The sequence below is a fragment of the Notamacropus eugenii genome, chromosome 3 (assembly GCF_028372415.1).
Source record: "Notamacropus eugenii isolate mMacEug1 chromosome 3, mMacEug1.pri_v2, whole genome shotgun sequence".
Classification (NCBI taxonomy): Eukaryota; Metazoa; Chordata; class Mammalia; order Diprotodontia; family Macropodidae; genus Notamacropus; species Notamacropus eugenii.
The window spans coordinates 486,767,827-486,781,698 of NC_092874.1; the positions used below are offsets into that span (position 1 = coordinate 486,767,827).

At 44.0% G+C, this 13,872-nt stretch overlaps 1 protein-coding gene across 4 annotated transcripts in view; it reads left to right on the forward strand.

Moving 5' to 3' along the window:
* Positions 1 to 13,872, forward strand: part of CENPP (centromere protein P) — a 193,638-nt gene that overhangs the window by 159,784 nt on the left and 19,982 nt on the right. The gene's annotated exons all lie outside the window — the stretch shown is intronic.

The window sequence follows — 13,872 nt, forward strand, 5'->3', positions numbered from 1 at the left end:
GAAACAAATGATTTGAATGATTTAATTTATGTTCTTTTTCTAAACCAGAAATTTCAAAGCAATTAATGATCGACATGATTTCACTGGAGTCTTATTAAACTATAGAAATGATAGACTTTCCAAGTGAAATATTTTTCTTCTGAAATCAAATCCATTGTCGTCTCCGGTCAGTAGGGTTTGGAAAGGAAAAGTCTCTGTAACGTTGGAGCTTGAAGCCAGGAATATTGTGACAGTATGACCTTATGCATGGCTTCTTTACCTCACATCCCATGATGTTGTTTTTTAAAATATGTTGATAACCATGTTTCCCTGTTACTGACTTCCTTTATAATCCTAAATATTTTGTGCATTGCAAAGCACAGATCTAGAAGCATTTGAAGTCCCAGTGGACCATTGGGCAATCTGACTGCTTCCTCAGACTGAATGCTGGGGTACTGATCGTGGAGCCCCTCTACACCTAGGTTTCTTCTCATGTTAAATATGAGGACAGCTGATTGGAGCTGCTCACTGAGATCGAGGGAGGAATTTGGGACAACCCGAAACCTTGGAAGGGTGACAGTTCCCTCAACAAAAACAGAAATCTGAGGGAAGAAAAGGTTCAGGAAGATAATGAGCCCAATTTTAGACAAAATTCACCTGAGTTTGGGACATTCACTTGAGAAGTCCAACATGCAGTTTGTGGGGGCGAGTCCAGCACTCAGGAGAGAGGCTGGGGCTGGATGTGTCAATCTGAGGGTGTCATCTTCATGGAGATGCTCATAACCCCCCCAAAGCTACTGAAGTCACCCCAGGGAGATAGTATAGCAGGGAAGGAGCAAGGGTACGATGAGGCATTCAAAGGGTTGGAGATCCAGGGAAGAGGGGAAGAGACTAGGGGAAAGCACTGACCAGAACACCTGGAAGAAAGTGTGTCCCATGTCCCCATGTGCAGAGTCAGCGGCAGTGCCCAAAGCAGCAAACGGGGAGAACCAAAAGCGCGTGCTGTGACACCAGAGTTTGTCCAACTTGAGGCAGCAGCGCCCCCAGTGATGGAGGCCCCCTTGCGGCCTGCTCTTATCCCTATTTCTCTGGAGATTCTTGACTTTTTGGTTTCTAGATCTAGAAAGTACTTCTTTGATAGTTTTATTGATATGGCACTGAATAAGTCGATTAGTTGAGGTAATATTTTTATTCTGTTGGCTCAGCCCACCTTGAACAATCACTATTTAGGTCTGCACTCATTTATAAAAGAGCATTTTATCATTCTGTTCCTGTAGTTCCTCTGTGTGTTCCGGCAGATTCTCAAGCCCAGTCTGCCTCTGCAGTCACTCTGAATGGAATTTCTCCATCTTCCTGCTAAGTTGTGTGGACACAAGAAACGCTGGTGATTTGTGTGGGTTTGTGTCCTGTCCTGCAGCCTGTCTGAAATTATTCATTGCTTTGATTTGTTTCTAGTTGACTCTCTAGGGTTCTCCTGCTAAGCCAGCTTCCCATCCACAGAAAGCAAGACTGCTGTTCCCTTGTGGTGCACGTGTATCCCCTCCATTTTCTTCTTGTCTGTTTCCTGTGATGCACATTTCTAGAACTCCATTAAATAGTAATGGTGATAATGGACATCTTTGCATTACCCTTGTTTTTTTTGAAAGGCCTCTGCTCTATCCTTATTAAACTGATGTAGCTCTTGGTTTTAAATATTGTGATTCTGCCATATCCAACCTTTGTGACCAAGCACACCAGTGCTAGCCATAGGATTTTCTTGGCAAAAATACTGGAGTTTTCTTCTCAGTTGTATTGAGGCAAATAAGATTAAGTGACTTGCCCAGGGTCATGCAACTAGTAAATGTCTGAGGCTGGACTTGAACTCATCTTTCTGTTTCCAGGCTTGCACTCTATGCACTGTGGAGCCACCCCTCTAGCGGCATCCTTAGATATATACTACTTATCATAGGAAGGAAAGAGCCATTTAGTACTATGTGTCATCGTACTAGTTTTAACAGGAATAGGTGGTGCATCTGGGACCATGTCATTACCCCTGCTCACCTGGGGGGAGAGAGATTAGTGGTCAGCCTGTTCTCTGACCCTTGGCTTAGGCAGAAACACACAGGACCCACACTGGGCAGAAGTCCCGATAACCTTCCCCCACCATCCACAGCGAGCAATGGCCTCCTCCACACTTCACAGACTCTTGGTGCAATCTCACAGCCTCTCCCAGCTGGCAAAGATGCTCCAGAGGAGCGCCCCTCCTGTGGGTCCTGAGCTGCTCTGCCGCTCTCCCTGGTGCTGCTCCCTTCCTGGTCTCCTGTGGTGCCCTGGGCCTGGGCTCAGTCCTGGAGGCTTCTAGTGGCCCTCTATGTAGCCTCATTCCCTGGGAGTGTCCACTGTGGCTTGTGTCTAGGGGAACAACCTCAGCTCCCATAGGAGCCTAGCCAAGGGCACCATTCTACTCCCTTATTTTACAGACAAGATGAAGGTCCAGAGGGATTGCCCCTCGGAGTAATTCACCAGCTAGAATTCAAGCCCAGCTGCCTTGATTCCAGACCCATCATTCTTTCCATCCTATCCAAGTCTGTCTTCTCCAGGCCCTTGAATCCTGAAACCAGTGTTTATGCTTAAGCTTACGTAAGCAACATGAGTTTATGGAATTCCTTTCCTCAAGGAAGGACATCTCTCTGGTCCAAGCCAACGTGTGTTAGCACTTGTGATGGTCTGACCATTGAAGTAACACTCAGAAGACAGAGGACAGGTGACCACATGAGCCCAAATGACCACATGAGGTCAAGTGACCACACGAGCCCAAGTGACCATGTGAGGCCAAGTGACCATGTGAGGCTGAGTGACCTGCTCTCTGTAAGGAGAAGGCCTTGGCCAGCCCGAGGTGGGTGCTGGGAGGGGCACAGCAGAGATTACTGGCCCTGATGTTCAAACAAGGAAATGAAATTAAGAAAGTGTAGGGACTGACTCAACCAGCCAGTAGATGTCAGGCAGATTTTGAACCCAGGTCTCCTTGATTCCAAGTCCCACAGAGCAGACAGAGTGTCTACTAGGTCAGACTGCTTGTTTTATTGATAATTTTAAGAGTTTTGCCGTCATCTCAAACAGGGAGACAATCCAAGTTTTCGGTGCCCTCTCACCTAGTGCTGAAGACATAAGAACTAGCAAACACTCAGTCAACATTTATCAAGTGCCTACATGTGCCAGGCCCTCTGCTAAGTTCTGGGAATACAAAGAAAAGCAAAAGACTCCCCTGCCCTCCCAATGCAGTAGCGGGGGAGGCAGGACTGAGGAAGCTCTGCCTCATGGTTCACAGTTGAAGTCATTTGGCACCTGATGAGCTTCTGAAATGGAAAATGATGAGGTGAATGCCCAGGGTACTCTCTGTATGTGGGGGAGGATCTGGGAGGACCGGATCAGGGCCTGGGCAGAGCACCAGAAGGCACTGGCCCTAGCTTCAAGGAAAGGTGGCCTTTGTAAGAGGAAGTGCTTTGACCCTGGGCCATGGGGGACAGGAAGGGTCTCACTAAGAGCAGAGGAAGTGCCTGTGGGAGCCCAGGGTGGGGCCAGAGAGGAGATGGGGGACAAGGAGAAAGAGGCCAGGCCTCGAAGGGAGCACAGCTTGCTGATGTCTCCTGGGATGTCATGGGAAAGTCGAGTGGGCTGCTGAAAACAGTGGCGAATGTTGGGGGCAGGGAGGTGCCTTCAGAATCAAGAGTGGGCAGTTGGTCGGGCTTTCCAGAGCCTTTGAACTCCAAGTCCTTCCTGCCATAGTTTCTCCCAAAATTGCCTCTTACTGCCCACCGTGGCCACCCTCACTGCCCAGCATGCTGCAGCAGCAAAATGTGCAGAAATCGTTTTCAGGCATCCCAGCCCAGTGGCCAGAGGAGCCAGTGGTCCTGAGACCAGCAGCCTAGCTGCTGCTCTCTGGGTTGTTCATTCTCACCTAATTGTTTCCTGCACAGTCTGTTAGTTGGCCTTGAATGCCTGCCTTGGGAGAAGTATGTACAGATGTGGATTTTAGCATCAGCTTGGGCTTCTTCAATAATAGGGATTCTTTTCCTCTGATGCACTGTCTGAGGAGGAGCCCCAAACCAGTAAGTGACCACACTCTTCAGAAGCATTTGCTGTGGCCAGTCCTTGGGACAAGATGCTGAGCCTTTGCCCATAACTGGTGGCTGATGTCACCATGACCTGCCATCCCATCAGAATCACAGTTCTGCTGCTGTAGTGTGGTCCACTGTGGGACTTTGAGAAGTGTCTCCACAGCATCTCCTCTTTGTTCTTCATGCTACAGAGATATGGGTTATGTTGTTAGGACAGCCCCAGGGTATCCCAGAAGCCCACTACAGGGGCCCCAAACTGTCATTTAAATTCTAGGGGAATTTTTTCTTGTTCTCTTTTTAAAATATATTTAATTAAATTGAGTTCACAATTCTCTCTTTCTCATTGATTCCCTTGATATTCTTGACCTTTTGCTCCTCCAGATGAATTTTGTTATTTTTTTCTAACTCAATAAAATAATTTTTGGTACTTGGATTGGAGTGCCACTGGAGAAGTAAATTAATTTAGATAGAATTGTCATTTTTATTATATTGGCTCAGCCTGCCCATAAGCAATTGATATTTTTCCAGTTGTTTAGATCTGACTTTATCTGCATGAAAAGTGTTCACGTAGTTCCTGCATTTTTCTCAGCCGGGAGACTCCCAAGTATTCTATATTGTCTACAGTCATTTTAAATAACTCTCTTTCTATCTCTAGCCGCTGGACTCTGTTTGGGGTTTATTTTATATCCTGTGACTTTGCTAAGGTTGCCAGTTATTTCATCTAGTTTTTTAGTTGATTCCCTAGGGTTCTCTAAGTCTGCCACCATGACATAAGATTTCTGTTGGTCTTGTTTTTGATATAGCCAGTTAAGCTGATAGTTCTCCTAATATTGAACCAGACCTATATTCCTACTATAAATGCCACCTGGTCCTGGTATAGGATCTGTGGGATATACCGCCGTAATCTCTTTGCTAGTATTCTCTTTAAAATTTCCTCATCAATGTTGTTTGGGGAAATGGGTCTGGAGTTTTGTTTCTCAGTTTTTCCTCTCCCTAGTTTAGGTATTGAAGCCATATTTGTGTCATAAGAGGAATTTAATAAGACTCCTTTACCTATTTTTAAATAGTTAATGTCATAATGGAATTAATTGTTCTTTAAATGTTTGGTAGAATCCTTCCCCCAAAAAATATACAGAGACCTACACACATGTCCATATATTTCATATGTCCATTGTCATACAATTTGTACACATACGCACACCCCCATGTCTTAGTCTGCATTCAGGTTCGCCTCTGTCTGGAGGTGGAGGCTGCTGGAAATGTTGTTGGTGAAGTCGGCGTCAGGGATGCCCCTTTTGATGTACAGATTGTTCTCTGCGATTTATTAAATGGAAAAGTGGGCAAGTGGAGGAGTAGTCCTTGTCCCTTCTTCCATCCCCCTTTCCTTAGTGATTGCCCTACTGTTTTCTCCATGCCTTTAGTGCCTTGGCTTTCAGATAATCGTGAGAGTCCCTCATTCCCTCCATTCCCTCATCCCCTCCAGGCTTGACACTGAGCCAAGCCCCCATCGGCAGATCTCTCTGCCTCTGCTTTAGAATCATGACCCTCTTTCCTCATAAAGCACTTTGGGGACCGGGAGATTGAATCCAAATGTGGTGATTCCTTTATTATCGATGGAGATAGCAGCCAGTTAGAGGAATCTGGACAGATCCCTGCCATTTGTTGTCCTTCTGTCTTCATTCTTGGATTCTTTGGGGATGATCTGACTTAATTGTGTGCCTTGCCAGGCTCTCAGTCACCCCTCTCCTTCAGAGCTGTTTTATCATCTTCCACCATAAGTTTATATTCTAAGTCACTGTTGTCCTTGACTGCACTGTTTCTTTATTTGAAGAAGACTTTGTTGACTGGCCCAGCTGGCCACCCCTCCCATGCACTCTGTGCTCCAGCCAAACCATTCCCTGGGGAGGACCTTCCATTTCTGTGCCTTCAAACAACCCATCCTGCAGGGCTAGAGTACGCTCTGAACCCCTCACTTCTCTAGAGCCCAGCATACCTCCTTCAGGAGCTTTTTCCTGACCCATTTGCATGCCTCCTTCACCAAATTAGCTTGAATTTAATTGGTACATTTCCTTATATTTACCTCTACATGGATTGTTTTTCCTGACCAAATATGAGCTATTTGAGACCAGGAATGTTTGATTTTTAGCTTTTTATTCCTGGTTCTGAGATCCTAGTAGGTGCTTACTAACTGCTTATTTTGGTAGTTTTTAAGGAATTTTTTAAAACATTCATATTTTAAAACTTTGAGCCTACAATTCTCTCCCTCTCTCCAACCCCTCCCACCCGTTGAGAAGGCTAGTAACATGAGAAATCATACAAAATCATACATGAGAAATCATACAAAACCTATTTCCATATTAGCTGTATTGTAGAAAGCAAGAAAAACTAAGAAAGTGAAAGAAGTCTGCTTCGGTCTGTACTCAGAGTCTGTTAGTTCTCCCCAGAGGTAAATAGCATTTTTCATCATGGATCCTTGGGAATTGTCATTGTGTTGATCAGAGTGGCTAAAACTTTTGTAGCTAATTGTTGCTGCACTCTCACTTTTTCTAAGTACAGTGTTCTCCTTGTTCTGCCCACTTAACTCTGCATTAGTTCGTGTAAGTCTTCCCAGATTTTTCTAAAACCATCCTGCTCATCATTTCTCATAGCACAATAATGTTCCTTCACAGTCATAGACCATAACTTGTCCAGCCATTCTCCAACGGTTGGGCATCCCTTTGGTTTCAATTCTTTGCTACCACAAAAAGAGCTGTATCTATAAATATTTTTGTACAATTATGTCCTTTTCCCTTTCCTTTGATTGCTTTGGGGTACAAACCTAGTAATGGTATAGTTGAGTGATAAAGGTATCTACAGTTTTATAGTTCTTTTGGGCATAGTTCCAAATTGTTCTCCAGAATAATTGAGCCAGTTGACAACTCTGCCAACGGTGCGTTAGCCTACCTATTCTCCCCTCCTTTTCTCCAGCATTCGTTATTTCTGATAGGTATAAGGTAATACCCCAGAGCTATCTTAATTTGCATTTCTCTAATCAATAGTGATTTAGAGCCTTTTATCAGATGACTATGGATACCTTTGATTTCTTCATCTGAAAACTGCCTATTCATTTCCTTTGACCATTTATCAATTGTGGAATAGCTTTTATTTTTTATAAATTTGGCTCAGTTCTCTATATATTACGGAAATGAGGCCTTTATCAGAGAAATTTGCTATAAGAATGTTTTCCAGTTTCCTGCATTGCTTCTAATTTTGGCAGCATTGCTTTTGTTTGTACAAAAACTTTTTAATTTCATGTAATCCAAGTTATCCATTTTACTTTCTGTGATCCTCTCTATTTCTTGTTTGCTTGTGAACTCTTCCGTTATCCTTAGATCTAACATGTAAGTTTTTCCACGTTCTTCTGATTTACTTATGATATCTAAGTAAATTAGGATATCTAAATTAAAATTTAGGGTTAACCCTAACCCTAAATTAAAATTTAGATATCCAAAGTAAAAAAAATATATCTAAATCATTGATTCATTTTGAGTTTATCTTGATATATGGTGTGAGATGTTGGTCTGTGCCTAGTTTCTGCCTAACTGCTCTCTAGTTTTCTTAGCATTTTTTGTCAAATAGTGAGTTCTTAGCCCAGAAGCTTGAATCTTTGGGTTTACCAAGTAACTACTGGATTACTATGACTGGAGAAGCACATGGTGCACTGCTCCAGTATCTTTGCCAAGAAAACCCCCAGTGGGTCACAGAGAGTCAGATATGACTGAAACAACCAAATGATCTTTCTTGTCAGTTTGTTTGTGACATTATTGGGCACTCCCTACATGTTGATTAACTCTTCAAAGAAAGTAAGACAAAAGATTGGAGGCCTCTCTATAGTCTACAAGTCTTGGGCTTCCCGTTTCTTAAACTTGATTTCTTTTCTTTTTTTGAACTTTTTTCCCCCAGTTAACAGGCATTTATATTCTCTCCCATTTTGGTCAGCACCACCCTTATCCCCTCCCTCATAAAAGACCAACAAACTTTGTAATCAATGTGCAGATGTGAAGTAATCCTGCCTTGGCCATGTCCAAGAAGGTGCATCTCATTGTGGGTCTTTGGCCATCGCTTGTTTCATCATCTGGAATTGTGGTCAGTCATTGCATCCATCAGAGTTCTTAAGTCTTTCACAGCATTATTGTTATTTTAACAGCTGTTCTGATTCTGCTCACTGTGTCCCTTCATACAGATCTTCTCAGGTTTGCCTGTGATCCTTGTTTCTTATTTCTTGCAGCACGGTAATATTCCATTCCATAACTTGTTTGGTCATTCCCCAGTTGATGAACACTCCCTTGATTTCCATTTCTTTGCCTCTACAAAAAGAGCTGCTACAAATATATACACCTGTGGGTCCTTTTTTCTCTTTGTTTGATCTCCTTTGGGCATAAGCCTAGTAGTGGTATTACTGGCTAGGCAAGAGCAGATTAGAGATTTGAGGGGCAGAATTCCTATTTGCTTTTCAGAATGGCCAGACCAGTTGACAGATCTGCTAATCTAAAAGGGCCACTCTGGGGCCCTTTTTATTCACAGCCCCTCCAACAGGTGTCATTTACCTCTTTTATCATCTTTGCCAATATTATGAGTATGAGCTGGAACTTTAGAGTTCTCTTAATTTGTGTTTCTCTAATTATCAGTAATTTGAAACATATTTTAATGTGGCTATTGTTAGCTTATATATTTTTTTGTCCTTGAAAGATACCTGTTCATATCCTTTGATCAATAATCAGTTGAAGAATGGGTTCTTATCTCATAAATTTCAATCAGTTCCTTGTATATCTTAGAAATGAGACATTTCTCATGAGGTGAGCAGAACAAGGAGATCGTTGTACAAAGTAAGAGCAATGTTGTGATGATGAGTGTGAAAGACTTGGCTGCTCTCTGATCAGTAGTGTGATCCGCAGCAAGGCCAAAGGACCCATGAAGAAAGAGAGAAGGCAGGTGAACTCTGAGAGCAGAATGAAGTAGATTTTTTTTCACTTTAATTTTCTTGCTTTTTTTTTTTCAGTATGGCTAATATGGAAATATATTTTGCATAATTTCATGTGTATAATTAATATATTGCATGCTTTATCTGTAGGTGGAGGAGGTGCTGGAAGGAGGGAAAGAATTTGGAACTCAAAAGAATTTAAGTGACAAAAGTAAATGAATAATAAAAATTTAAAAATTAGTAGAAAAAAGAAATTAGATTTTTGTCAGAGAAAATTGCTGTAAAGATTTTCTCTAATTTTAACCGTAGTGTGTTTGTTGTGCAAAACCTTTTTAATTTTATATAATCAGAACTATTTTATACTCTATATTATCCTCTAGCCCCTTTTTGCTCATGTAATTTTGTCCCTAGATCTAAATGGTAAATTCTTCCTTTCTCCTCTAAGGTGTTTATGATTTGATCTTCTCTAACACAGTTCCTTAGCCATTTGGAGCTTCTCTGGGTATGTGGTGCAAGGTGTTGTCTAACCTCCATTTCTGCCAGACGGCTGCTGTCCAGTTTCCTTGTCACATAGTGCATCCTAAACCGTTCTTTTTTCTTCCCTTCCCCTGGCAGTTGGGTTTAGCAAACACTGGACTTTTCATTTCTCTCTGTACAATGGATACATTTTCTGCTCATCTGATCAGACTCCTTTTTAAAATGTCCAAAATCCTCTTGCTGATGATACAGAGTGTGAGACCTGGCAGCGGTGGCCGCTCTCCCCACTATTTCTCTTGAGATTCTTGACCTAAAGACAGTGGTTATTGTGCTTGCCCAGGAGTCAGAAAGATTGTACTTGGGACACTTACTGGTTGTGTGACCCTGTCAGCTGAGCTCTTCCTTTCTCGGTTTCCTCATCTGTGAAGTGGGGCTAAGTAGGGCACCTCCCTTCCAGGGTTTTGTGAGGATCCAGTAGGAGCCTCTTTGTAAAGTTGAGGTTGAAGCTGAAGTTCTAGTTGTTATCGTCATCGTTATTATTAATAATGAGTTTTTGTTCTTCCAGACGAACTTTGCTATTGTCTTTTCTAGACTGGCAATCTTTTAGGAGTTTGACTGCTGTGTCACTAAGGAAATTAATTCAGACAGTGTTGTCATTTTGATTACATTGGCTCAACCTGCCTACAAGTTATCAATGTTTTCTCCAGTTATTTGGGTCTGTCTTTATTTCTTCAAGGAGCATTTTGTAGTTTTGTTTCTTGCATGTGTCTTTGGGGATCCGCTCCCAAGTATTTTATACAGTTCACAGCGATTTTTAATGGAATTTTTCTTTCGGCTCTTCTGCTGGACATTGTTAGGAACACAGAGAAATGCTGAGGATTTTTGTGGATTTATTTGACATCTTGCTTCTTTACTGAAGTGATTGTTATGGTGAATTTTTAGATGACTCGTATTCTCTAAGTAAATCATCATATCTTCAACAAAGCTAAGTATAACCCTAAAATGTAGTTTTTCTCTTTATCTGCTTCACCAAGTGGCCATTGCTTTCTCTGAGACCATGATGACCATTCCTGCCTTTTTTAATTCAGCTGAAGCCTAATAGTTTTTCACTCTAGCCCTTTATCTTAATTCTGTGTGAATCTTTCTATCTCAGGTATCAAGTAGAAACAACATGCTGTTGGCTTCTGCTTTCCAAGCTTTGGGTTATCCTTTTACATCTTATTGGCGAGTTCATCCCATTCGTGTCCAATGACTCCTAGGGTTTTTTTCTCCCTGACCTGTTTTCCAGATTGTTGTGTTTTGTTTTTTTTTTAATGTGCCTTATATTTTCTTCTGTTTTTTTACAGTCTTTTGTTTTCATTTTACTGTTTCTTGTCTTATGAAATCATTATTTTCTGTTTGGTTCAACCTGATTTCCAAGGAGTCTATTATTAGGGAAAGGTTTTGTACCTCTTGGGTTAAGCTGCTGGTTCTCCTTACAGTCTTTCTCTAGGGTTGTTTTCCAGTTCTTTCCTCAAGAGATCTTGCTTCATTTATAATAATGATTTTTTTAACCCTTGCTTTCGTTCTTCCAGAAATTCTTATTGATTCTGTTGCCAGGCTTTATCTTCCTTTGATGCTTTGCTTATAGATGGTGTGGATTTGTGCCTTAGACACCCCTGGCTTCCTAACATCCCTTTAGTATGGTCACCTTTTTTGTTTACTCATTTTTTCAGCCTGAATGCCTGACTTGGGACTTTGTATTAAACTCATACTTCTTGGTGAGAATGTCAGGACTTTGTCTGGTCCTGATTTAGATTCTCAGGGATTCTTCTGATGCATTCTGGAGATACTGATGGCTTTGTTCTTCAAGAATCTCAGGGACAACTCAGGCTGGGGACCTCCAAACTTCCAGAGCATCCTAAGCAACCTGATTTGGGGGAAGGGGTGATCATTGACTTGCGAGTTTTGAAGATTTGATTGGAGCCTCAGCCCCTTCCAGCTACCTAGAAGACTCTGCTATCCAGAGCATCCAACTGGGCTGGTGCTGAACCCTCAAATCCAGTTCTGAATCAGAGCCAGAGAGTAGCTGCTCAGGCCAGGCTACTCTGGATCCACAACCATGCCTTGCCCTTCTTCCCTCCTACCTTCAGGGACATAGAAACATGATTGACATCTGTTTCCTGCTCTTGTTTCCTGCAAGGTACACAGCCCCAGGCCCTGTCCACACCAGATCCACAGCCCTGCTCCCATTCCATCATAACACACAGCACTATGGGCCTCCACCCTGACCCCATGCCAGCAGACTCCGTGTGGGCTGTGCTGGCTGGACATTCCCTTCCCCCAGTGCCGACAGGGCTGTCTCCATAAGGTGACCTGGGCTGGAAAAACAACTCACTCTGCTTCGTCTGAGACTCTTCTTTGATCTTTGCCAGCATAGTTGTTGGACAAAGATGAACTTTACTTCCCATCCTGTCCCTGGCACTGTTGCCACCACTGCTCTCCTGGAACCATGTTTCCCAACATTTCTTCTTTCCCCTTCCCGTGTCTTCCATTGCTCTGAAGTCACCAAGCAGGAAAGTGTGGCTTAGTTGACTTCAGAGGCTCAAATCCAGCTCCTCTGGCTTCTCCGATTTCCCGTTCTCCTAAAGACCTTGTTGTTTAACCTTTGATTCTCTTCATGGGAGTGGTCTTTTAAGAGCTCAGCACAGGCCCTGCCACTCGAGGAGGTCGGCATGGGCCCTGCAACACCAGGTGACCAGGCATCCGTCAAAGGATAGCTTGCGTGGTGTTTGAACAAATGGGAGCCAGCCTCCTTCTCTCCCTCTCTGAGAAGGACCAGGGGAACATCCCTCCATGTTCCAGTAGAGGCTTTTTTTCTTCTGGTTTCCTTTATATTGGGGCTGTTGTCTAGACTGACTTAGTCCAGGGCTTCCATAGGAAACCCAGCTCGCCAGCTGTTGAGCCATCCCCTCCTCTTATGGAGAGCCCCAGACTACATGTCATTCTGTTCCTGCCCACCATTGCTGCCAAAGAAGAGGGGGCCACATCTTGTCATCTTGTCCTTTTCACTTGCCGGGGGGCCCAGCCCAAAATCCATCACTCAATGACCAGTCTTGTGATCCCTTTGCCCTTGGGCATGATGGTGCCCAGTCTGTCGCTGGCCCTGGACGCCAGGCTGCTGCAGCTGCGCAGGAGCTCCTGGGGATTCCCTTTTACTTCCATGTCTTTGGACAGACCATGGTTTTGTGTCTCCCCTTCAGAAAGCAGATACAGATGAGAAGCAGCCAGGGTGGGAAAGAAGGCAGGCCCTGGGCTTGAACTAACAACTGCCCTCTGCCCCTGGGACAGTCACTTAGCCTCAGTTTCTTTATCTGCAGAATGGGAGGGATGGGATCAATGGCTTCTAGGTCTCTTCTGCATCTGTGGTCCTCTCCAGAGGAACCCACCATGGGCAGATTCCAAGCCAGGCACAGCCATGTCTCAGCTCCTTCTACTCCATGACCAAAGTCCTTTCCCTCCCCATTCAGTGGAACCATGTGGGGGGAGGGGGGCGGTGCATGGGCCTTAGGGTGTGTCCCTAAGGTGGGTGTGTGGATGGGTCCCTGAGGGCAGGGACCACATCTCACTTCACTCTTTCCTGCTCACCTCATCGCTCACCTTTCGTACTACCCATATGACATGCAGAATAATGACTCTTTGAGTCTATCTAAGTGGAAATGAAATCACACAGTTCTCTGTTGGGGTGTGTAAGCCTGTGCACCACTGCTCGGTCTCTCTGATATTTTTTTAATATCCTGACATATTTTCCTAACAATCTCACTTCTGTGGGGGAAGGAGGGAAGCCAAGTTTAGTCTAGGAGCCACACATGCTCTAGGAGCATTTTCAGGAGACTCATCTGTCCAGCTGTTGCTGTCACCAGAATGCTTTGGAGGTTCAGCATGAAGAAGGACAAGGACAGGCATTGTTTTGGTCGGTCCCCAGTGCCCAAAAAGCCCAGTCTGCATTTTGTTAGAACCAACCAGATGCTTTCAAAAGCTCTGTGGTTTACTAGCTGATAAATGCAGGAAATGCCTTTGCGATTCCCTCATGCGGGAGATGTCATTTGTTCTGTTTGTAAACAGCAGCTTTGGCAGCAGCCCACACCAGGGCAGGCTCTGGGGTTCAGCAGGGGAGGGGGCCTCTCCACAGTGCACGGCCCCTCAGCAAGAGCAGGGGAACCCTGTCTTCCCTCGGCTTCCATCCAGTTATTCAGCTCTCCCCGCATGACACCGTGCTGGGCCCTGGGAATACAAGCACAGGCAGGAAAGATGGACCTCCTGCCCTGGTGGACTTAGCTCTTCTGGAGGAAAAAGCACCTAGATGCAGAGAGGCTTGAG